Source organism: Hyperolius riggenbachi, chromosome 7 (assembly GCF_040937935.1).
Source record: "Hyperolius riggenbachi isolate aHypRig1 chromosome 7, aHypRig1.pri, whole genome shotgun sequence".
Classification (NCBI taxonomy): Eukaryota; Metazoa; Chordata; class Amphibia; order Anura; family Hyperoliidae; genus Hyperolius; species Hyperolius riggenbachi.
Genome location: NC_090652.1, coordinates 97,859,130 through 97,885,288, shown reverse-complemented (window position 1 = coordinate 97,885,288; position 26,159 = coordinate 97,859,130). Strand labels below are relative to the sequence as shown.

Here is a 26,159-nt window from a genome sequence, read left to right as displayed (position 1 = left end):
AAGAACAGTAGGCGGAGATTAGCGGGGATACATGCACATCCCCTGTTGAGTGACGGGTCTGCCAACGGCCACTAGCAGACTGTTAGATGGCGAGACCGCCGTCTATTTACATCGTACAGCGCTGCGATCTATTGCAGCGCTGTACTGGGGACAGCCCTGTCACTCGGCTGTCCCCTGGAGTGGCTCCGATCGTGATCCCCTATCACAGGCTGATGTCTATGAGAGAGGATCACCCTGATTGGCTGTCGGGGGGAGGGAGGGAGAAAGGGGAGAAAGGAAAAAAATAGTAATTTTTATTAAAAATAAAATCAGAAATAAATTAATAAAAAAACGAAACAAAATCCTGCAGCAGCGATCACAGCCCACCAACAGAAAGCTCTGTTAGTGGGCAGAAAAGGGCGGGATTTATTTGTGTGCTAAGTTATATGGCTGTGCAGCGAGCTAATAAAGCTGCAGAGCACTGAATTGTAAAAAATAGCGCTGGTCAGGGGGGTGTAAGTCTACGTTCCATTAGTGGTTAAAAGTATATATGCATATAGTATTGCCACCACACAAAACTACTAGCCCAAATGCATATTTCAGCGATCCTTTGAGCCATATTGCATGGCGTGTGTGTAGAACAGGAGATGATTCACAATTCTCTCCCCACTGCACTCAGCAGTGATTACCTATTGCAGCACGGTCCATTGCCGTTTCTAATTATACCTTGGAATTCTACTACGCGTGATTTAGATTGCTACTAAGAAACAAGACAGCGTAATGAGATCTGAGTCACAAATTCAGCATATGAGGTGTAAAATTAGCTGCCTTTCCACATCAAAAAATACTTTTCACTTGATTGTTGTGACGTCTAAGACAAGTGAGAGAGAAAAACATTCTAAGTCGGAACAGAGTTCCTGCATGAGTTGTTGTCAGAAACATAAATCATTACTTGCACCTGCGATTTAAAGAAAACCTGAAGCGAAAATAAACTTCTGAGATAATTAATTGTATGTGTAGTACAGCTAAGAAATAAGAAATAGAACATTAGTAGTAAAGGGAAGAGCCTCATATTGTTTTCCAGTACAGGAAGAGTTAAAACACTTGCGTTGTTATCTAAGCAAAAGAGCTTCTCTGAGCTATTCGACCTACTGGATCGGATACAGTTCTGTTTTCTAAAGCACTTAAACAGCCAATAAACTGTGGAGACAGCTTGAGATAAGGTTTTACTGCAGGGAAGTTCATTATTTCTGTTATGTTTTATAGCTTAGAATACAGAATGTGGTTTCTAAACTGCAAATGTGACAGAATGATGCAATGTTATTAAAAAAAAAAAAAAAGCTATATAACTGAATATTAAGAAAAAAAAAAAAAGAAGCTATATAACTGAATATAAATATACAAGCCTCTTTTCTTTGCTACTAATGTTCTATTTGTTATCCATACTTCACATGCAATTCATTATATCATAAGTTAATTCAAGCTTAGATGTACAATTGCTCGGCTTGCACTAAGCGAGTTCTGTGGGCCTGTATGTCCTTCTGTATTGTATTAAAAGGATACATACGAGCTCTTAAAAAAAATGAGTTCTATTTAAAGAGGAACTGTCACGAAAATCTTAACATTTAAAACACATACAAATAAGAAGTACATTTCTCCCTGAGTAAAATATGGCATAAATTACTTCTCTCCTGTGTTGCTGTCACTCACAGTAGGTAGCAGAAATCTGACATTACCGACAGGTTTTGGGCTAGTCCATCGCTCCATAGGGGATTCTCAGCATGACCTTTATTCTTTATAAAGACATTCCCTGAAAAAGATTTATACAATGATGCTGGCCAGCCTCCCTGCTCACTATTTTGGCAGTGGGACGTAACAACTGCCATTCACTAAGTGCTTTTAAAAATAAAGAAAACCCTGAGAACCCCCCCATGAGAAGATGGCCTAGTCCAAAATCTGTTAGTAATGAGTGATTTCTACTTCTTATTGTAAGTGACAGAAACATAAAAGGAAAGTAATTTATGGCTCATTTTACTCTGGGAGAAATGCACTTCTTATGTGCATGTGTTTTAAATTTTAAGATTTTCGTGACAGTTCCTTTTTAACCAGGGCTTCCTCCAGCCCCTGGCAGCCGATATGCCCCTCCCCACAGCTACAGTGGCTCCCGGTCCCCGGGAGTGTACTGCACAGGCGCAGTAGTTCTGCACCTGCACAGACAGAGCACTGCAGACCACTGCAGATCACATGAGCGGGAGTGAGAGCGGCGCTCACGCAGGTGACCTGGCGAGGTCAGCATCTGCAATGGAAGGGATCGGGAGCCACCATAGCTGCAGCAAGGGATATATCGGCTGCCAGGGGCTGGAGGAAGCCCCGGGTAAGTAGAACTAATTTTTTTAAAAGCTCGATTGCACGAGCACTGATGATATCATGGTCTGAAGTTCTGGCCTAAGTTGTGTCACCACTGCCTTAGCAATTTTGTTATATCGTATGGGTGCCTCACTTTCATCTGTAGCTTCCACAGAATCAGTGTCCCAGTCCTGGTTATTTGCAATATAAGACACCTTTTCCATAGTGCACTTGTGGGTAGAGGATTGTATGAGAGCCTCATGGCTGCTAGCCTTTGGTGCCATATTGGTTTCGCCCTCATGGGTCTGGTCTCTGTACTCAGTATACATGAGATACCGGTCCATCAGATGACCGCTATTACCTCCGGTGACTCCCGTTCACCTCCCTGCTGAGATTGCCCTAAAAGGGGCGGTTTAGCTGGTGTGCAGCTCGTGTGGGCTGGAATCCCTCATCGGAGCTCCAAGGCTACTGTCTCACCTTCAGGACGCCGGAACTGGAAGAAATGAATATGATTTATTTACTCACACTAGATTATGCTGTTGTGATGTGCATTGGAAGTTATTTGCATGCTGTAGTTTTTCTCCCTTGAACTACATTTTACAGTCAGGTCAGCTGTGTAAAGTCCCTGACAACAGTATGTGTGCGAAAGCTATCTAAAGTGAGCATCACAGAGTGCCCAGTGTAAACTTCGTATGGTAGAGCATACTGAATGAATTGTAATGCTATATTCTAATTCATGCAATAATCCGGCAAGACACAAGAGGGTGATGTTGAGCTACATTTTTGAGAATACTCTTGTTATCTTGTAAATAAAAATGTTCTCCAGTGTTCTGCTGCTATTGGAATGAGTCACTGACAGAAATTATATTTTTCCTGATTGTGCAAATACTGTATATATTTCCTTTCTTTTAGCTTTTCACCACTCATTCCTTTATACTAAGGCCTTTTTTTCATACAAGTTTTTTTTTTCAGCTCTGCCATCCTGCAGACATCTAGTTTAAGAGGAAACCTGAACTGTGAATAATGGGTGTATTTATACTTACCTGGGCCTTCCTCCAGCCCCATGAGGTGTGTTGGCTCCCTCGCTGTCCTCCTGGGCCGCTCCGCTCTCCCAATATCACGGCCAGCTGTTTTCTTATGCGCAGCTTGACTGTGTGCGCCCTCCGCAGCCATGACTGTTCTGCGCCCGGGCACAGGAATGGGATGGGGAATGCGCGTGGTCAGGCAGTGCTTGCGCGGAAGAGCACATCTGCCCATGATTGGGCAGATTTCCAGCGGTGATAACGAGAGAATAGAGCAGCCGGAGAGGATGGCGAGGGAGCCCACGCACCTCAGTGAAAAGGTGTGTTTATAGTGACAAATCATGTGACACTTAAGGCTTGCACCCACGAGATTTTTCCAATGACTGGCTGAACAAAGCGATCGTATCTTCAGTCTCGTGGTGTGGGTACATGGGCGCGATTAGACAAACTACATTTTGCGATGCACGGCGATTATGACCGCCGAGGGATTGGATCTTTAAGATCCCTGACGACTCCCACGCAAAGTACTGTGATCATTTAACCTCTCGTTAGTGCTCGTCATGTGCAGCCCTGTGACGTTGTGTGATCCTGCGGGTAGGAAGATGGATGTGGGAACACTCTTTCTTCAGACGGCATCGCTGTGAGGTTCACCAACCCATCTTCAGGTGAGTATTCAGCTTTAGATTGCACACAGGTGGACTTCATTTCACCAATGATGTGACTTTTTAAGGTAATTGGTTGCACCAGGACTTTTTAGGCTGGCTTCACACTGTGAACCCGTGGTAGCGGTGCAATGCGATCATATGATCTCATTGCACCGCAACACTAAAAATAGCCTTCGGGGACTTCCACATTAATCAACGTGGTAATCCCCCTTCTTGCTGACTAGCGCTCACTTCCTGTGGCAGAAATATGACATACACAGAGGTGTATTAAAAAAAACACGCTTCCGTAAAAAAACAAAAAGTTGCGTCACCATAGATTTACATGACTTCTAGTCCGCCACACGTTACCACACATACCGGCCACCAACGCGCGGATCCCCTTGCGTAGGCTGTGCAACAAAAAAGGAGACTTCCGGTCCATCACATCGCCCGGTACAGTATGAAAGGCCCCATAGACTTTCATTGACAAGCGTTACCCTGTGGTAATGCAACTCAATGAAAATACCCTAGTGTGAAAGTTGCCTTAGGAATTTCATGCAAATGGGGTGAATACTTTTGCAAGGCACTGTAAATATAAAATGTGCATTTTGCCCAGAGTAAATTGACCATAAATATTTTTTTCTTTCCTGTGTCACTGTCACAGTAGGTAATGAAAATCTGACAGATCTGATAGGTTCCAGACTATTCATCTTCTCATGGGGATTCTCAGGTTTTCATTATTTACAAAAGCACTTACTGTAGGACAGTTGCTCAGTCCAAATGCCAAAATATTGTGCAAATAAGTAGGGAAGCTGATCGGCATCTTTCTATAGATTCCTTAAAGGAAGTGTTTTTGTAAAGAATAATGGAAATACTGAGGCTCTCCTATGAGGAGATGGAGTAGTCCAAAATGTCAGCTTTTTACTGCTTACTGTTAGTGACAGCAACATAAAAAAAATAATTTATAGTGCATTTTACTCTGGAAGAAATTAGACAAAACGTATGCTAAAACCATATGTAACATCTAATGGTGCACGATAGTAGACCCAGGCTAGCAATGTGTCTGTAGAGCACTTGCCCTGAACTATCACTTGAGGGGTGGAATCCCAACCCCTGCGGGGGACAGGGCTCCTGCATGTGTATGAGGCTTTACAGTCCTACTCACGCTGCAGTTTTATTTAAGTCATTACAAAAAACTGAGAATGTAGTCATTATGACCGCTGTGTATATCCTGACCAGCGTCTCATGTTCGAGTGCTGTTAAAACAGCGCAGAAGATTTGGGCGCAGCCTGCGCCACCATAGACCGTAATAGGAATTACGGCTATAGCTGCACACAGTGAGCAACTTTGGCGCCGTCAGATGATGGAGCTTAAGTTACTTTTAAAACACTGTAATTCGGTCGCCAGCAATAGCTGGAAGCCAAATTACACCATTCCCCACCATCCACATACCATCCGACCTGGAGGGGGATAGTAATTAACGCCGCCAGGGATAGCATATATACCTGTAGTGAGCTATTCAGGCAAAATGTTTATTAATAATACAAAATGCTGATTGAGAGAGAGAGAGAGAGAGAGAGAGAGAGAGAGAGAGAGAGAGAGAGAGAGAGAGAGAGAGAGAGAGAGTGTGTGTGTGTGTCTTACTTTAAAGGGTACCTACAGTGAGATAAAAGTGGCCAGTTTAACTTATCTGGGGCTGCTTCTAGCCCCCTGTAGCCTTTATATTCTCTTGCAATAACACCGTTCAGCAGCAGTGCCCTTCTGTCAGCTGACCGACTGAGCCGGTCGCATGCTACTGCGACCTCCTCAGGTGTGTTCCCGTTCATGGGAGCGATTTGGGAATGCGCAGTGACAATTTTTACAAACTGCTCAAGCGCAAAACGCTCCCAACCATGACAGCGCAGTCAGGAGGCGCGCTACCCGAGGCCGCGCATGCAGCTTCTGGACGGGAACAGCTGCTGAATGTAGTACAACGGAAAGACAGCGAGGGACCAGAAGGACTGCAGGGGGCTGGAAGAATCCCCAGGTAACTTAAACTGGCCACCTTTATTTCACTTTAGGTTTCCTTTAATTATTTGGTAAAGTTATATTTGCATTTCCTACTGTAGTACTTTGGGCAGCAGTCTCCTTATAACTCATGTATACACGTGACGCTATAGCTAGTGTATATCAATTTTGTGTTGTATGTTCCAGCAGTTTAAATGCATGTATATCTTGTGGTTGGTCTTTTTTACTTAAAGGGGAACTGAAGAGAGAGGTATATGGAGGCTGTCATGTTTATTTCCTTTTAGACAATACCAGTTGCCTGGCAGCACTGCTGATCCTCTGCCTCTAATACTATTAGCCATAGCCCCTGAACAAGCATGCAGCAGATCAGGTGTTTCAGTGGTTCAGACTTATAAGTCTAATCTGACAAGACTAGCTGCATGCTTGTTTCTGGTTTTAATCAGATACTACTGCAGAGAAATAGACCAGCAGGGCTGCCAGGCAACTGGTATTGATTAAAAGGAAATAAACATGACAGCCTCCATATACCTCTCTCTTCAGTTCCCCTTTAAGGCATAGATAGTACAGATATGAGTGTCTAGCAACTGCAAATTGAATTCCACTTCATTCATCTTAGATATTGCATTGACATTATGGATTTATTTTAAATAGTGCAAAGGTTACTATTCCTTGAAGTAGACAATAAAGCGGTTATACTTTTCAAAATGGACATAACTTGTTATGTAATCTGTCTGCAGTGAAAGGAATTTTTAAAGCAATATTCCATTCAACTTGTTCTGTATCTAAAATGGCCACATAATACCATAACCATCTTAGACAATCTATCACCCTTAATGTGAAAAGGTGTTTGCAAACCTTCAGGCCAGGGGCATAACAGTTGCCCCTGCAATGATGCAGCCGTGTGTGTGTGTGGGGGGGGGGGGGGGCACAGCTCTGGGGCACTCCAGGGCCATTTTTAGTAGCAGGAGGGGGCACAGCGCATGATGGGGGAGCAGAGGGCACACACAGTGGTGGGACGGGGGGGGGGGGGGGCTTGACACTCCCCCCACCTAGGGCCCTTCCTTCAGCACTCCGCCCTCCAGAAATTGCAACCAGTGGGCAGGGAGCACAGGACTCACCTTCCGGGTTCCATTTGACGCAGCTCAGTGTGCTGCTGATCTTCTCAGTCTGCAACGCTGGTTACTGTATTTCCGCTAATCAGGAAGTACAGTGAGGGGCGTTATTGAGAAGACTGGCGGCATACAGAGATGCGTCACATGGAATGCAGAAGGTGAGTCCTATGTTCCCTGCCCACTGGCTAAAGGATGGGCCCTAGGTGAGGGAAGGTGTTTGCCCGCTGCTTCCAACTCCAGGTTACTTATACTGGGGGCACCTATGCCTGGCTATCTATACCTGACTAACCTATACTGGGGGCACCTATGCCTAGTTACCATATACTGGGGGCACCTATACCTGGCTAACCTATAATGGTGGCACCTATACTTGGCTAACTTATATTGTGGGCACCTATTTGGGGAGGCATCCAAAGTTTCACAGGTGGGGCCCAGTCATTTCTAGTTACCCCTCTGCTTCAGGCTAATTGCACACATTGGGCTTGAGTCACTAAACCGTGATAATTCAAATATCACACCTTATGAAAAGATATCACACCTTATCAAAGTTAGCACACCTTATCAGAATAGCATAGCAAGTGCTTCAAACTTATACCTGCTAATTGGCAATGGCACTCATCTTGCCCTGAGCTCCTGTGGGTTTGTAGCGCTCGCTATGCTAGTCTGATAAGGTGTGCTAACTTTGATAAGGTGTGATATCTTTGATAAGGTGTGATATTTGAGTTATCACGGTATAGTGAATCAAGCCCATAGTGTGGTGTGTAGGAGATCCTGCTGCAGGACAATTGCACTGCCCCATTTCATATTTTAGTCACCCTGTAGCAGAGTGCAACAACAGGGTAATTTATATACTTGCTGCCCCCGCTCAGTGACATGCTCCCTGCTGGACAGGAAATGCATCACTGCATTTTGAAGGAAGCGGACATGAGTGCTGCACCGCTACCGCAACAATCTAAATAGATTGTTGCCGTGCCATTGACTCCAATGCAATTGCGTGCCAAGCGGTAACGCTTATACCACTCGGCAAAATACGGCATAGTCTGCGGCGCCTTTGTGTCTTCTGAAGCACCTCGATCACGTTGTGCCGCCGGTACTGTGACCAGTCTGATAGAGACTAATGGCTTCTGCTACGTGGGAGCAGCGAGGGAGAGCAACGCAATGCCCAGTGTGAAAGGGGCCTCAAAGTGATCCTGAAAACATGTTTAGCAAATAATCATCATGTACCGATATAACTTGTGTATTTGTTTTTATGTGTATACTTTTAATTCATGTTTGAAACCTTTGATTCTTTTTTTTTTTTTTCAGAAAAAGTGATAATGGCACCAGATTTCTTCAACGAGAGTATGAACAACATACAGTTCCGACAATATACGGTCTGTTGCAAGTTCTACTGTATTCTTTTATATGGTAGTGGTATTTAATTAGTAGCAACAGATTTTCATTTCCAGAAACTACTGCTGGTCCCCTGGATCAAAAACAAGGACAAATATCCCCGCTGTCTGTTTTGAACTGACATAATAAATGGGTTGGCTCGAAAATGAAACAAGAAGAATGAGGGCTTATTCACAACTAGGTCATTTTTGCCCTTTTTTCAAGCACCAGCGATTTTGAAAATCACCCTAAAAAGCTTGTGCAATGATTCCCTATGAGAGTGTCCTATCCAATCCTCTCAGCAATGCGCTGCCTGTACCATTATCTGAGCGTTTTTGCTCAATGGAAGGTATAGGGAAATCGCAAAGCGCTTTATATAGCGATTTTTCCCTCGCTTTTAGGAATAAATACATTATATTTATTATTTTCCGGGTCAAAGAGTTCACTTCTTGACTTACGTCAGGAAATGAAAAAACAAAACGCTCTGCAAAGCACTTTGAAAAGCGCTTTATACAAAAATCACAGCACGCAGCTAAGCACAGGGAGGAGAAAAAAACTGTAAAAAATTTAAAATCGCTGCCGTCCGCGATTTCGGTTTCAGATGTGAACAAAGCCTGACTGCATACTATGAGTAACAACAATATCACTTGTAGAGCCAAATAGGCGTACGCGAAATAAAGGCACGAGGAAATTTAGGCACCAGGAAATAGCGGATAGTAAAATATCGGTAACATTTACTGATGTTCTATTACATCGCTAATTCCGATAGTAAAATATTGTTTTTTATGTTACAGATACTTTACTACAGCTAAACCTACCCTATTCCCACACAAAACCCTCCCCACGGAAATGTGGGGGTCCGCCATAGGTACCGATACAAATATTTTTTATTAGACAGCAAGCAATGGGCAGCGCTCACAGGCTGCAAGTGAAGTGAAAGCTCCAGAGATATGCCCAGCCCCTTGGGGCTAAATACACACCTTGAATACAAATCAGATGCAAATTATGTGCTAACACTAATCTAAATTCTAAAATTTGAATGCAAGCTGACACCCCTGGAGGCAGCTAGCCTGAAGTATACTTAAGTTTTGTACAGCAGAAGGAAATGGCAGCGCTTCCAAACAGACGCTGCACCTGAATTGACTACCTGCACAGGTATGCAGAGCTCAAATAACGGGCAGGTTACACACCTTGCATTCAAAACAGGTACAGTAAAGGGGGGCGTTAGCTTCAGCATAAGTCGTGCCCAAATTATCCCTAATAGACTCTCCAACGGCGGTGACGTGCCCCATAGGAGAGAAACTAACCACTAATCTAGCAGTGAAACAAATAAAAAAGTGAAGCATGTTCAAACAATGAAAATTGTCCAAAAAAAAAGGTTAAAACCTCAAACTAATGTAACAGTGAAACATATTCAACAGTGAAACATATCCAACAGTGATGTGCAGGTGCAGGTCGTCAATTCAGGTGCAGCGTCTGTTTGGAAGCGCTTCTATTTCCTTCTGCTGTACAAATATTTTTTATTGTTGTCAATTTTGGCACCGGAGGCGTCTGGTAAATAAGCGCCGGGGCCACCCCATATTTTAGTAAATTTGCACAAACCATAATTAATATTATAATTAGTGAGCATAATATTGTGAACTTGTATTATTGGGACTACTGCTCTAGTGTATGATCTGGCATTGTGTATCTTATTGCTTATTACCTGTATTGTGTTTTCCGTCTTATTGGGACTACTACTCCAGTGTATGATCTGGCATTGTGTATCTTATTGCTTATTACCTGTATTGTGTTTTCCGTCTTGTTGGGATTACTACTCCAGTGTATGATCAGGCATTATGTATCTTATTGCTTATTACCTGGATTGTGTTGTCAGTCTTATTGGGACTACTACTCCAGTGTATGATCAGGCATTGTATATCTTATTGCTTATTACCTGTATTGTGTTGTCAGTCTTATTGGGACTACTACTCCAGTGTATGATCTGGCATTGTGTATCTTATTGATAATTACCTGTATTGTGTTGTCAGTCTTATTGGGACTACTACTCCAGTGTATGATCAGGCATTGTGTATCTTATTGCTTATTACCTGTATTGTGTTTTCCGTCTTATTGGGACTACTACTCCAGTGTATGATCTGGCATTGTGTGTCTTATTGCTTATTACCTGTATTGTGTTTTCCGTCTTATTGGGACTACTACTCCAGTGTATGATCAGGCATTGTGTGTCTTATTGCTTATTACCTGTATTGTGTTTTCCGTCTTATTGGGACTACTACTCCAGTGTATGATCAGGCATTGTGTATCTTATTGCTTATTACCTGGATTGTGTTGTCAGTCTTATTGGGACTACTACTCCAGTGTATGACCTGGCATTGTATATCTTATTGATAATTACCTGTATTGTGTTGACAGTCTTATTGGGACTACTACTCCAGTGTATGATCTGGCATTGTGTATCTTATTGCTTATTACCTGTATTGTGTTTTCCGTCTTGTTGGGATTACTACTCCAGTGTATGATCAGGCATTATGTATCTTATTGCTTATTACCTGGATTGTGTTGTCAGTCTTATTGGGACTACTACTCCAGTGTATGATCAGGCATTGTATATCTTATTGCTTATTACCTGTATTGTGTTGTCAGTCTTATTGGGACTACTACTCCAGTGTATGATCAGGCATTGTGTATCTTATTGCTTATTACCTGGATTGTGTTGTCAGTCTTATTGGGACTACTACTCCAGTGTATGATCTGGCATTGTGTGTCTTATTGCTTATTACCTGTATTGTGTTTTCCGTCTTATTGGGACTACTACTCCAGTGTATGATCAGGCATTATGTATCTTATTGCTTATTACCTGGATTGTGTTGTCAGTCTTATTGGGACTACTACTCCAGTGTATGACCTGGCATTGTATATCTTATTGATAATTACCTGTATTGTGTTGACAGTCTTATTGGGACTACTACTCCAGTGTATGATCTGGCATTGTATATCTTATTGCTTATTACCTGTATTGTGTTGTCAGTCTTATTGGGACTACTACTCCAGTGTACGATCAGGCATTGTGTGTCTTATTTCTTATTACCTGTATTGTGTTGTCAGTCTTATTGGGACTACTACTCCAGTGTACGATCAGGCATTGTGTGTCTTATTTCTTATTACCTGTATTGTGTTGTCAGTCTTATTGGGACTACTACTCCAGTGTACGATCAGGCATTGTGTGTCTTATTGCTTATTACCTGTATTGTGTTGTCAGTCTTATTGGGACTACTACTCCAGTGTACGATCAGGCATTGTGTGTCTTATTTCTTATTACCTGTATTGTGTTGTCAGTCTTATTGGGACTACTACTCCAGTGTATGATCAGGCATTATGTATCTTATTGATAATTACCTGTATTGTGTTGACAGTCTTATTGGGACTACTACTCCAGTGTATGACCTGGCATTGTGTGTCTTATTGCTTATTACCTGTATTGTGTTGTCAGTCTTATTGGGACTACTACGCCAGTGTATGATCAGGCATTATGTATCTTATTGATAATTACCTGTATTGTGTTGTCAGTCTTATTGGGACTACTACTCCAGTGTATGATCAGGCATTGTATATCTTATTGCTTATTACCTGTATTGTGTTGACAGTCTTATTGGGACTACTACTCCAGTGTATGACCTGGCATTGTGTGTCTTATTGCTTATTACCTGTATTGTGTTGTCAGTCTTATTGGGACTACTACGCCAGTGTATGATCAGGCATTATGTATCTTATTGATAATTACCTGTATTGTGTTGTCAGTCTTATTGGGACTACTACGCCAGTGTATGATCAGGCATTGTATATCTTATTGCTTATTACCTGTATTGTGTTGTCAGTCTTATTGGGATTACTACTCCAGTGTATGATCAGGCATTATGTATCTTATTGATAATTACCTGTATTGTGTTGTCAGTCTTATTGGGACTACTACTCCAGTGTATGATCTGGCATTGTATATCTTATTGCTTATTACCTGTATTGTGTTTTCCGTCTTATTGGGACTACTACTCCAGTGTATGATCAGGCATTGTGTATCTTATTGCTTATTACCTGTATTGTGTTGTCAGTCTTATTGGGATTACTACTCCAGTGTATGATCAGGCATTATGTATCTTATTGCTTATTACCTGTATTGTGTTTTCAGTCTTATTGGGACTACTACTCCAGTGTATGTTTAGGCATTGTGTGTCTTATTGCTTATTACCTGTATTGTGTTGTCAGTCACCCATATTATCATTGTCTGTAATTTTATTTATTGTACAGCGCTGCATAATTTGTTTACACTATAGAATAATAATAACAATGTAAAAATATATTTGCAATAAATTACATTTTTCCCTCTGATTAGCTCAGAGTCTAGCCACAGTTTATGAAGGTCCAACCATATTGATAGGCTTCATCACCACGCTCTTGGTGTTGGGCATAAAGTCTCATCATGTTTGCTCATCTGAATTTGCCAATCAAATGTAATAATTACATAGAAATAGATAAAGAAAGGGAAAAGAGAAACAGACCAAAGGAAGAAGGAAGAGCTACCTTCAGAGAAAGAGAAAGTACCGTATCCTCCAGCATACAAGACGCCCCCCCAACCCCCGGAATCCCTCAATTACGATAGTTTTTCGTAGTTGCCAACGCCCTCGCAGCAGAAATGGATCGGAACCTCGTGTTCAACGCGGAACTCAGCCGTTCTCGAAAGTGTGCTCCAGTCCAGAGGCCCCCTGCATTATTGGATATTGCAAGGCCCAAAACCAAGTGCCCCAGCATGCACGACCGCCAAGTGCACCCCCACAAAGAGAACAAGCCTCAGAGGTGGCTGCAGGCAGAGCCCCCGATAAATTCAAGGCGACAGCAAGCGCAGGGATCCCCACATCACCAAATACAGCAAGGCCCAGAACCAAGTATCACATGCTCAGCATGCATGACAAGTGCACCCTGCCAAAAAGCACCTGTATCAGAAGTGGCGGCAGGTAAAGCTTCTTGATACCCTTAAAGCGACAGAATGTGCAGGGAACTTTGCTTAATCAAATGCATCAAGGCCCAGAATCAAGTATCTTTTAGCATGCATGACCGCCAAGTGCACCCTGGCAAAGAGCACCTGTCCCAGAAGTGGCTGCAGGCAGAGCCCCCCGACCCATCCAAAGCAACAGCACACACAGGGGCCCCTACACCACCAGACACCGCAAAACCCAAAACCAAGTGTCCCCGCATGCACGACCGCCAAGTGCACCCCGGCCAAGAGCACCTGACCCCGAAGTGTAATTGCAATAAATTACAATTTTGTTATTTCTCAATGTGAATCTGTGAAATATTGGTTACAGGGACTCAGAACTCTGAAGCAAGAAGGAAAAAAACTGGGTGGGTCTCCCTATTCTACACCAGTCCTTACCTGGTTTTGGAGGCATCCAGAAAGGAATTTAAAGATCTCTGTGCAGATGGCAGATATGTATTATTAAGGTCCATTTCACACAGGAAGCTGCAGATGGTAACTGCACTACTTGTTAGATGCTCTGTTACGACTGCAGGGTGCTGAAGAGTGTTTGGTATGGGCAGCTTGTAGATGCTTGTCGCATGGATTCACATAAGTGTGGCCGTAATCTTTGTGTTTCACTAGTGTTTACTTGTGCTATTTACACAATATCTATAAAACATTGAAAAAAAAAAACCACAGGTAACACAGTATAAACAAAAAAACCTTGCCACTTTAAAATTATTTCTACAAGGTATAAACCTAACATTTGTCCTAAAGAAGAAAAAACATCAACTGAAATGAACAGCAGTCTTTGCCAGCACAAAATTTCAAAAACATTTTGTTCAGTCCAACACACCAAGTGCGTTTCAGATCAGGACTTATTTGAGCCTTCTAATCAGCCATTTTAGTCTCATCTGAGAACTTTTCTCATTGCGAACAGAAAACCCTGGTGTGGATCCTCACCTGAATACCTGTGTAGAGAGGACACAAAATGGTCTTAAAATGGTAGTACAAAGGAGAAAAATTGGGCATATATAAATACTATTGATAACTTTGCCAGGCTCTCGCTCCCTGCAACTCTATCTCTCTCTCTCTCTCTCTCCCTGTATATATATACATATACCGTACACTACACTGTATTTGAAGTAATGCTGCCAGTACAGAACAAGAATGACGATAACACAGAAATCATGTATATGGCTTATGGCTAAGAATCCCTTCACATCACATCCCTGACCCTGTACATCAGTGTAATCAGGACAAGCACCTGTGATTGCGATCATGCAGCGATAGAACGGGAAACATTACCATCAGTGTGCCTCGAGATTGATACGGCCCCACAGAGCAGAGGCAGAGCTCTCTACCACAGCTCTACACAGATAATTGCAGATGCCTGTATCATTTATGTTAGGGGCGAAATCAATTATGCTAAATATTTGCACTATTGATCCTTCCTTGCTTTTTTTTCTTATTGCTTCCTGAGAAGGAAGATTTAAAATTACAAGTATCCTATAAAGATGTCAAGGGAATGTAAGAATAGAAGTTTAAGATCTTTGCTATGAATCATATATGGACTATACTGTATGTTAGTGTGCAGTAGAGGTCAGGAGGAACACATTTAATCTATCCTTGCTGTGAGAACAACCTACTGCATCGTCTGCCTACTGACAGATTGTAGAGGGAACAGATAGTAAATTCTGAGGAGGACTAAAGGAAAGAGTTAAACCATCACGAGAATATCTCCACCCTATTCTGCTCAGTAAGTCCCCTCCAGTGCTGTTTCTTATTTTAAATTGAACTGGTGATGGATGAAGCATTTGTCAAGGGAGGCCTGTACAGAACCTGCAAGTAAGTACTGATCAGGGAAATGCTTCCTCCTTAAGGCTGATTTTACACTGTTCGTATTGGTTGCTTTAACTGATTATGAAAACTTGGTAGACTTGAGGGAGAGGGTCAAAAATTTGCCATATTAAGCATCAGGGCAGCCTTGACTGTTAAGATTAATTCTGGCACAAAGTTACTCAGAGGATGCCCTGGGACTGGACAGATTGCAAAGGAAGGGTAACTTCAGGGTATAGCAGACCTCAGGTACAAGGAACAGCTAGTGAAGTAAATGTATTTATACGTGAAAAGAGCTGAATCAAGACTAGCATGCACACTGTGAATCAGAAAACTGTTTATTTTGGCCTTTGGAATCAGGTTGACAAAGTATGCCCAATTAATACTTTTAGAATCCTGCTAATACTAATATTACCTCCTGCCTTATACCATTCCCTTTCTTTGCCTAACACTAACCTTAATAATGTAGACTACTTCCCACCTGATATAACTTACCCCAACAGCCCTAAGCTGCTTTGTCTATGTAACTTTTACCATTACCCTCATGTTCCCAATGCCAAAACCTAGCCTTCACCTTAACTTTTTAAACAATGGCCTCAATTAACTAAGCTTAACTCCTGTCTTTAATAACTCTTTTGGGCTGTTTTACAGTTATCACCATGGTGATATAATTGTGATAACTGTAAAACAGCTCTGAAGAGTTATTAAAGACAGGAGTTAAGCTTAGTGAATTGAGGCCAATGCCTTTTTTTTTTACTCTCGGTTCACCTAACAATAACCCTGACCTATCCAATACTTTCATGTAACTGACAGTTGTATCCGATCCCTAACCTGACCCTGACACACTCCAAGCCGCTGAAACTGTCCTGCTGCCCTGACCATTTTTCCTCTCAGCCTCCCCACCCCCCAAAGCTATTGGTACTTAAAGTACACCTGACCTAAGAGGAATATGGAGGTGGTTATAGTTGTTCTATTTAATAAAATACCACTTTCCCAGCATTCCTGCTCATGCTGATCTCTTTGGCAGCAGCAGTATCTGGACCACACACCTGAAACGAGCATGAAGCTAATCCAGTCAGACTTCAGTCAGAACACCTGATCTGCATGCTTGTTCAGCGTCTATGGTTAAAAGTATTTTAGGCAGATGATCAGCAGGACAGTGAGTAAACCAGTATTGTTTAAAAGGAAATAAATATGGCAGCCTATATATCTTTCTTACTTCAGGGGCCATATGCAATTCATTTTTCTCCTGATTTTTCTCCTAGGAGATAATCTTTTTATCTTCAATTTAGAATAACTTTTCAGCACTTTGCAATGGAAAAAGTACAAAAACGTAGGTGAATAATAAAAAAAAAAGTTTTGATACTTACCCGGGGCTTCCTCCAGTCCTACCGTATGAACAATGCTCCCTTGGGAGGATGGCGAGGGATGCAGAGCTGCTCATGGGGCTGAAGGAAGTCCTGGGTAAGTATCAAATCTTTTTATTAGCCCATCTCAGGTTTACTTTAGGGGCTCTTACACAGTGGGACGTTGCGTTGCAGGGGACTATAAGGTCGCATAATGTTCTCCTAACGCAATGCATGGTGGTGCTAAAGGTGGACGCTACATCTTGGTGTGCCATTTTCGTTCGATAGAACCGTCAATGATTCATATGAACCATTGCTAGCAGGCAAAAACCAAGAACGATTCATATGAATCATTGCTAGCAGGCAGAAACCAAGAATGATTCATATGAATCATTGGTAGCAGGCAGAGAATGATTCATATGAATCACTGCTAGCAGGAAGAGAACCGGCATTGCAGTGAATATTAATTAGCCATGTGGCTAGGCAAAATAGCGGACTCTCCCCTCCTCCTCTTCTGCAGACGAAAAACAATAAAACAACATTACCGAGCAAGTGCAAACAGTCTAACACGGCTAAAACCGCCTGTAATGCACAGCATGCTGCACTTTCATAGAACGTGCAGCGTTACAATGCAACGCAATGTGGGCACTGTGAACAGCCCATTGATTTTTCATTACTGTGAGTTAGGCTGCGTTACAGGCTGCTCTAAAGTGCGCCTGTAACGTCCCACTGTGAAAGCAGCCTAAGGTCAACACTAAAGACAGAAATACACAATTTGCCACCAATCAGTTTAATCTGGATATGTGGAAAGTGTTCTTTACTGTCAGAACAGTGAAATACTGAAATGTGTTCAACTTCAAGTGGTTTAATACAAACCCTTGTTTTATAAAAACCCTGGATGGGTGTTTTCCCAAAAGAAGCAAATATATAAAGAATTAGTTACTTTCTTACAAGAAAACAGTTGAATGTTGTACCAAGGAATTATTCAATCCCCTGTAAGGCCTAGTGCACACCAGAGCGGTTCTGCTGCGGTTTGCGATCCGCTTGTGGGTGGGATCCGCTAGAGTAATGTATTTCAATGGGCTGGTGCACACCAGAGCGGGAGGCATTTTGCAGAAACGCATACTCCCGGGCTGCTGCAGATTTTGGATTGCGGATGTGTTTCTGCCTCAATGTTAAGTATAGGAAAACCGCAAATCGCTCTGAAAAACGGCACTTCAGAGCGGTTTGCCAGGCGGTTTTTGTTACAGTAGCTGTTCAGTAACAGCTTTACTGTAACAATACATGAAATCTACTACACCAAAAACGCTTCCCAAAACCGCAAAATGCTAGCTGAAACGCTACAGAAAAAGAAGAAAAAGCGTTTCAAAATCTGCTAGCATTTTGCGGATCTGCTAGCGGTTTTTGGTGTGCACCACGCCTAAAAGGGAGTTGGATTCAATTATCAAAGGGGGTTTTATTTCATTCTAATGATCCCATTGTTGATTAATTTGTTGAATATTATTTTGATCATTTTTGTTAATATTTGTAGAATATCACATGTTATTAAAGGGGAACTGAAGAGAGAGGTATATGGAGGCTGTCATGTTTATTTCCTTTTAGATAATACTAGTTGCCTGGCAGCCCTGCTGATCCTCTGCCTCTAATGGCCCGTACTCAGGGGCTGCAAATGTTGCCTGTCGCCAGCACACGTGAGCGTGTGGGCGACAGGCCGGCGACAGCTCCTCGCCAGGTCCCTCCGCGTACACACGCGGAAGAGGGACCAGCGGCGAGGCGGAAGCTGTCGCCGACATTCCTCCTCCCTCCACCGGAAGCTCCATATACTTTAATGGAGGTTGCTGTCGCTAGTCCGCGTACTCACGCGGACTAGCAACAGTTGCGGCGGAGGTGCGGCGGCGACTGTCGCCATGCGATTGAAACTTTCAATCGCATGGCGACATGAGCGACGGGCGACAGTTCGGGGTGCGCGCGCGTGCAACGGCCCATACTCACGGGCGACCTGTCGCCGCAACACGCGCGCGCCGCGTGTTGAGGCGACAAAAGTCCCTCGTGAGTATGGGCCATAATACTATTAGCCATAGCCCCTGAACAATCATGCAGCAGATCAGGTGTTTCAGTGGTTCAGACTTATAAGTCTGATCTGACAAGACTAGCTGCATGCTTGTTTCTGGTTTTAATCAGATACTACTGCAGAGAAATAGACCAGCAGGGCTGCCAGGCAACTGGTATTGATTAAAAGGAAATAAACATGACAGCCTCCATATACCTCTCTCTTCAGTTCCCCTTTAAAGGAAATATTACAACTCACTGGACCCTATTTCTGACTTAAACTTTTACAATTTAAAGAAAGGAGGTACACAATAGGAAATCACACCACTCGGCACTCAGCATATATGTCTTGGGGGGATGGAATAGAGGAAGCAGTCTGCGAATGTGTCTTCTAATCGTTCAACACTACACCTCAAAAGCACTCCTGTATAGTAGCATGCGAACCAGAGCCAGAAGGACGTGCAGCCGGTGCAAACCACTTAGAAAGAAGTCATCATGCAACAAGTACATCAAAACAAGCCGTTCAACTGTCACTTTGTTCCACTTTAATTCATCTTCATGCAAGATACGATACATACATAATTGCAGCTCTATGCGGTATCAAACCTGTTCCAGGTGTCTGTGCTGAGGTGTGTCAGGGTTCGGTGACCAGGGTGGAGGGACTGCACTACGCCGTTTCGCGCCCGACTGGCGCTTGTTCACGTGCTTGTGCCCGAAACCGTAAGTGCGCCGTGCGGCTTCCTGTATATGCTCTGGAAGCCGCGCCCTCGGCGCTCGTGATTGGTGCAAGGAGTGATGTCATGGGGGTCGGGGGTGAAGGGGCGGGGCCACGCCTTTCCATTGGCGACCGTGATAGTGCGCCGCTTACGCTGGACGCAGCCAGCGTATGTGGCGATTCCGGTTGCTATGGCAACATATTCTTTATGTGCTGAAAGTGACAAGCAATACAACAATACCGTGTTCATTTTTGAAATTGCTTAGTGTGCATACTGTGCCATTTCTCTAAACATTTAGCATTATACAAAAGTGACTGGTGCTAGCTCAAACATGGTGCATAGTCTCATGCATATAAACATCTTGTGAATTTAGTATGTACGTCCATAGTGGCATGAAATGGTATTCTTTTACTATCCTGCTGCCCATTATATTAAAAACATCTTTTTATTATTATAATAATAAAATCCCCATATAAACCCCATTCCCCCATTAAAAAAGACCAGGGGTAAGACTGCCATTCTTAAAGGAGACCCCAGAGGTACATTATCCCCTATTCTAGTTCCAGCTGCCATCCACCTACCAAAGTTTCCTGAGGAAACCATTTAATTTGCCTCTTTTCTTAGGGTTTTTTTGGATCGTTTAACCTACATTACGAAGAAGGGGGGTGCAGAAAGCACAGATGAGAGGTAAGTATATAGAGGGGAGTCACCATCTGATACTCAGATGCGTTGCAATATTTATGGTTGCAAGACCCCTGCCACCTTCTCTATGACCAACAAAGGGGGGAAGGGAGAGGGAATTTAAAGAAAGCCTGACAGGAATATAGAAACAGCCATTTTTTTTCATTGAAAAAAATGGCAGTTGTCCAGCTGTCATGCTGACCCATTTGCCTGTAGTGGTGTCCAAGTGACACACCTGGAAAAAGCATGTAGCCAATGCAGTCCAAGACAGGGCCAAGCCGAGGCGAGAGAGGCTCCAGCCTCAGGGCGCAGTGTAGGAGAGGACGCTCAACTCACTCAGCAATCATTCCCCTATTGTGTTTGAAGCAGAAAGAAATAAGAAAAGGGGATACATGGCAGTGACGGCAAACCAGATAACTAGAGTTTAAGGTGTTGGCGGCCCTGGGACGCCTCTAAGTCTAATAGCAATAAGTGTGTGACGGCTGGGGTGGGAGGGATGGAGGGGAGCACTTTGGTGTCTCAGCCTTGGGTGCTGAAGGACCTTGTCCAAGAGGAGTCAAAATGCCTGATCTACATGCATACTCTAGTGCAGATTCAGAAGGTGTAATATACAAAGGAGCTGAACAACAAATAGGAAAGTATATATTTTTTTAAATAAATAAAAATGGCAGTGTGCATATATCAGTCATCACAGGTTTACTTCTAAGTTATTTCCTTTATCATCAATAAGTGCATTTGACAAAAACACTGAGCCAGATTTAAAAACATTCTTCCAGGCTTTTTATTTATGAGATAGTGAAGTCAGGAGTTAGCCCTGGAACTTGCATATTTATACAAAGTCCTATATTTGTATTCTCGCATAGTTACATGTTCAGTTTTTTTTTATATTTTGTCCTTTCTTGGAAAACTGAGTGACATAATTTGCTTTCTAAAGGAACCACTGAAGCAGTGTGTACCCGAGCAGAAGCTCAGGTACAAAATCCCATACTTAGTGAAGCCTCTGGATCCTAATGGGACTTCCTTCACCATCCTCTGGTTTCCCGTCGTCGTGTGTGGACCCTTCAAAGAATCCCGGCAAGGGCTTGTCGGTAATCTGAGCAGAGCCGCGCTCCTCTTCAAGCATAAGTGCGCCCATACTGTGCCTGTGCAAGTATGACTGTGTCTGCGCAGTAAGCTAGAGCCGCTCGTACAGTGACGTAGATAAGGAGCTATGGGCCCCAGTGCAAGTTTTATATTGCCCCCCCAAACACTCTATACATAACAATTAATATGGCACACCAAACCTGCCAAGGACAACCACAGTGTCAGAGGTGCAAGAAAAGGATGGGGAACAGTTTGTTAAAGGAGCCCTATGGCGAAAATCTTAAAATGTAAAATATATGTAAACATATACAGATAAGAAGTGCATTTCTCCCAGAGTAAAATGAGCCATAAATTCCTTTTCTCCTATGTTGCCGTCATTTACAGTAAGTCATAGAAATCTGACAGAATCGACAGGTTTTGGACTAGCCCATCACCTCTGAGATTTCTTTATTTTCAAAAGCACTTAGTGAATGGCAGTTTTTCCATCCACCTGCCCCCAAAAAAGTGTACGATGAGCAGGGGGGCTGGTCAGCATCTTTGTATAATCTTTTTCAAAAAATGTCTTTATAAAGAATAAAGCCCATGGAGAGATGGGCTAGCCCAAAATCTGTTGGTAATGTCATATTTCTATAACTTACTTTATGTGACAGCAACATAGGAGAAAAGTAATTTATGGCTCATTTTACTCTGGAAGAAATGTCCTTCTTATTTGTATGTGTGTATATATGTCCTTTTATAATTACTACCATTCAAAGCATCTATAGGAGTGATTATTACAAGCACAGGACCAATAAAGAGCTAATACTGCAGTTGAGGGAGGGCCCCTCTGGCCCAAGGGCCCCGGTGCAGTCGCAACATTTATTGCTATACCACTGCACTTGTGCTACTGTGCAGGCACAGCTGTGCTCACGTGGCTGCAGCATGGCCTTGCTTGTGCCAGAAGAGCAGTAAGGGATCAGCTGGAGGTTCTGGGAGCGGCAACGGGGGACCAGAGGACAGTGTAGGAAGTCAAAATTGAATCCAGAGGCTTCACTCTTCTTAAAGGATACCCGAAGTGACATGTGACATATGTATGTACAGTGCCTAGCACACAAAAAACTATGCAGTGTTCCTTTTTTTCTTCCTCTGTCTGAAAGAGTTAAATATCAGGTAAGTAAGTGGCTGACTCAGTCCTGACAGGAAGTGACTACAGTGTGACCCTCACTGATAAGAAATTCCACATCTAAAACACTTTCCTAGCAGAAAATGGCTTCTGAGAACAAGAAAGAGATAAAAAGGGGAATTTCTTATCAGTGAGGGTCACACTGTAGTCACTTCCTGTCTGAGTCAGGACTGAGTCAGCCACTTATATACCTGATATTTAACTCTTTCAGGCAGAGAAAGAAAAAAAGGAACACCGCATAGTTATTTGTGTGCTAGGCCATTTGCATACACGTCTATCTCATCATGTCTCATGTCACTTCGGGTATCCGTTAGGTAAGTATGTTTCTGAACCCGAGCCTCAGCTTGGGCTCTATTCAAAATAGCAATAGTCCAATCTGCAGAAACTAAAGCAACCAGTGAAATTCTGTCTTGTATTGTTCTGGCTTCAGTACAGGGATTATAATTGGTTGCTATGGGTTGCAGGACTGTGCACTTAGCAGTTTAGGGCCTATTTCACCTGCATGCAAATTCTGGATGCAGAAAAAAACACTCTCCAAGTAATGCCTATGGGAAATCTGCATCAGAAAAATCGCGTTTAGTGGAAACAGGCCCATAGACATTCATTGGAGTCAGTTTATCTGCATCCAGAATCCGTGTGTAGTGGAAACAGGCCCTTAAACTGTTTATTTAAATAAATCAGATGCTATTTCTCCAATACTGATGAATTATACTCCAGATCAGTTGTAAGGAGATGTCTGGGCTCTCACAGCGGTAACCGTTGTCATCCGCTCAGCCATGTGCTCTGACAGGGTGGTCTTGTTTTGTGGCCTGTAGACGCTCAGCTCTGCGGGTTGTCAGGAACTGGAGTCTCAGCATTAACATCTGTTTCGGACGCTGATGTTCCCAAGTGATGTGTGGGCGACCATTTTATCTGATCCTGAAACAACATCCATTTATCAACAAGTAAATAAATAGAATACAATGCTTTTTTGTTTGTAAATATATTATTTTCTTACAGTTTTAAAAGGAAATATTCAAATCTCAAGCTGCAATGAAAGTCTCCATTGTTTTTTTTTTCTTCCCTGTAACCCTTCTAGAGCTTTATATTTAGTGAAAAAGTCAAAGGCTATCACAGAGGCTTTTAGAGATTCTGTGGAGGGGCTCAAATGACAAAATCCGACACTTACTTGGGGCTTCTATCAGCCCCCTGCAGCTGTAATGTCCCGCGCCATCCTCTTACGATCCTCTGTTCCCCACCGCTTGTCCCGATATAATATTCATCTTGCTCCCGCGTGCGTCTTCAGGACCTTACTGCGCCGGTGCAGTATGAAGTCTTCTTGTACTGCGCCTGCGCTGTAAGCTCCCGATGACGTGTGTGGGAGCGAGCACGTGCGTGGCCACGGCCGTGCAGCCACAGTCTAGGTCAGTGATGGCTAACCTTTCAGAGGCCGAGTGCCCAAACTGCGACCTAACATCGACTTATTTATCACTGAGTGTCAATGGGGGCCGATAAATGGGCGTGGCCATGACATTATATTGGCGGAGCTAACGTAAGGATGTAACAGCGAGGCATAAGAAAGCAGTGTTTCCGCCATGATGTAGTGAAACGAGGATTCGCATCATGGGTGTGCAGAAACTGTGTGATGCTATTTATTAGTATACCCGCCGTAACCCCAAAGCAGCAAATATAGCCAACTATGACCATTAAATAATAAATGCATCAACAGTTACCCCAGACACCAGAAAATAAATGCAATGTGGACAACATTGCAGCAGAAAATAACGCAATGTTGGTAACATTTCAGCAGAAAATCACGCAATGTGGGCAACATTTCAGCAAAAAATAACGCAATGTGGGCAACATTTCAGCAGAAAATAAACGCAGTGGGCCACATTTCAGCAAAAAATAAACGCACTGGGCCACATTTCACCAGAAAATAACGCAATGTGGGCAACATTTCACCAGAAAATACGCAGTGGGACACATTTCAGCAGAAAATAAATGCAGTGGGCCACATTTCACCAGAAAATTATGCAATGTGGGCAACATTTCACCAGAAAATAATGCAATGTGGGCAACATTTCATCCGAAAATAAACGCAGTGGGCCACATTTCACCAGAAAATAAACGCGGTGGGCCACATTTCACCAGAAAATAAACACAGTGGGCAACATTTCACCAGAAAATAAACACAGTGGGCAACATTTCACCTGCAAAAAAATGAATGTACTCATCTCACAGAAGTCTCCTCTCCCGGCCGGCCTCTGGCGCGCAGCTTCCCCGGACGATCCTCCTGCATATCTCCCACGCTCGCGTTGAATGCAATAGCAGGGCTACGGGAAGATGGCGCCCGAAGCCCTGTACTGGAGACACAAATATTCTCCAGTACAGGGCTTCGGACACCATCTTCCCGTAGCCCTGCTCTGCCTCATGGGAGACTGCGGGCTGGAGCAGGGCTGCGGGCTATGAACTGGCGCGGCGTCTAGTAGACGCTGCGGCCAGTTCATAGCGCAGCAGCGTTGGCGTGCCAGCAGATTCGGCTACGCAGGCCGGGGTCTGGCACACCTGCCATAGGTTCGCCAACGCTGGTCTAGGTAGACGTAAGATTAGACCAGGACCGGTGGCGGGGAACGGAGGAGGACGACGCGGGACATGACAGCTGCAAGGGGCTGATAGAAGCCCCAGGTAAGTGTCGGATTTTGTCTTTTGAACCCCCTTCACAGAACCCCTTTAAAGTGGCACAGAAGCTAAAAATGTTCAATTTTTTAGCTGTACTACACATACAATTCATTATATCATAAGTTTATTTTCACTTTAAGAGAATAGTCATGACAGTAGATAGTGGAATAGCTACAGCAGTCATATAATAATCAGTCACTACCAGGCTCATGCCTGTGGAAGATACCATCATGATGCCTATATATTTTTTATTTTTTGACCCTTACTTTTATGTGCTCGTAAAATGATTTATATAACTTCCTTGCTGACATTGAAAACGGTTAATTTTGGCACCAAGCCACCCTCCCTAGCCAATGTATACCTATCACTAGAGCTGGATCATCCACAAGGCAAACCTAGGCAGCTGTCTAGGGTTTGGTGAGTGTCTAGGGGCCTGGAGGATGCTGCCTAGAATTATTCTGTTGGGGATATGTTGCCTAAGTATGTTTAGGGGAAGGCGCTACTTGGTTGTAATTGTTATTTGGGGGTACATCCTGTCTAATCATTGTTTGGGTTGTTACATACTGCCTAATTAATCGGCCGCCTTGTGAGCAGGAGGGGAGCAGCGCAGAGAAGAGCTGTGGGATCAGCGGGGAAGGGGGGCCATCTCCCCCCCCTTCCCTCACCTCAGGGGACATATACCCCTGCCTACATATACTGGGGACATATACTCCCGACTACATATACTGGGGACAAATACCCCGGCCTACATATACTGGGGACATATACCTCTGGCTAGTGGCTACATATACTGGGCACATATACCCGTGACTACATATACTGGGCATATATACCCCTGGCTACATATACTGGGGACATATACCTCTGGCTACATATACTGGGGACATATACCCCTGTCTACATATACTGGGCACATATACCCCTGACTACATATACTGGGCACATATACACCTGGCTACATATACTGGACACATATATCTTTGGCTACATATACTGGGGACATATACCCCTGCCTACATATACTGGGCACATATACACCTGCCTACATATACTGGGGACATATACCACTGGCTACATATACTAGGCACATATTCCCCTGTCTACATATACTGGGGACATATACCCCCAAC

General features: G+C 43.4%; 1 protein-coding gene across 1 annotated transcript in view; it reads left to right on the top strand.

The window, feature by feature from the left end:
- Nucleotides 1–2,269: 2,269 nt before the first annotated feature.
- LOC137524482 (ankyrin repeat and fibronectin type-III domain-containing protein 1-like) overlaps nucleotides 2,270–26,159 on the top strand; it is a 747,681-nt gene continuing 723,791 nt past the window's right edge. The window contains exons 1-2 of the mRNA XM_068244405.1: nucleotides 2,270–2,353; nucleotides 8,416–8,483. The gene's annotated coding sequence lies outside the window, so the exon portion shown is untranslated. The remainder of the gene's footprint in view (nucleotides 2,354–8,415; nucleotides 8,484–26,159) is intronic.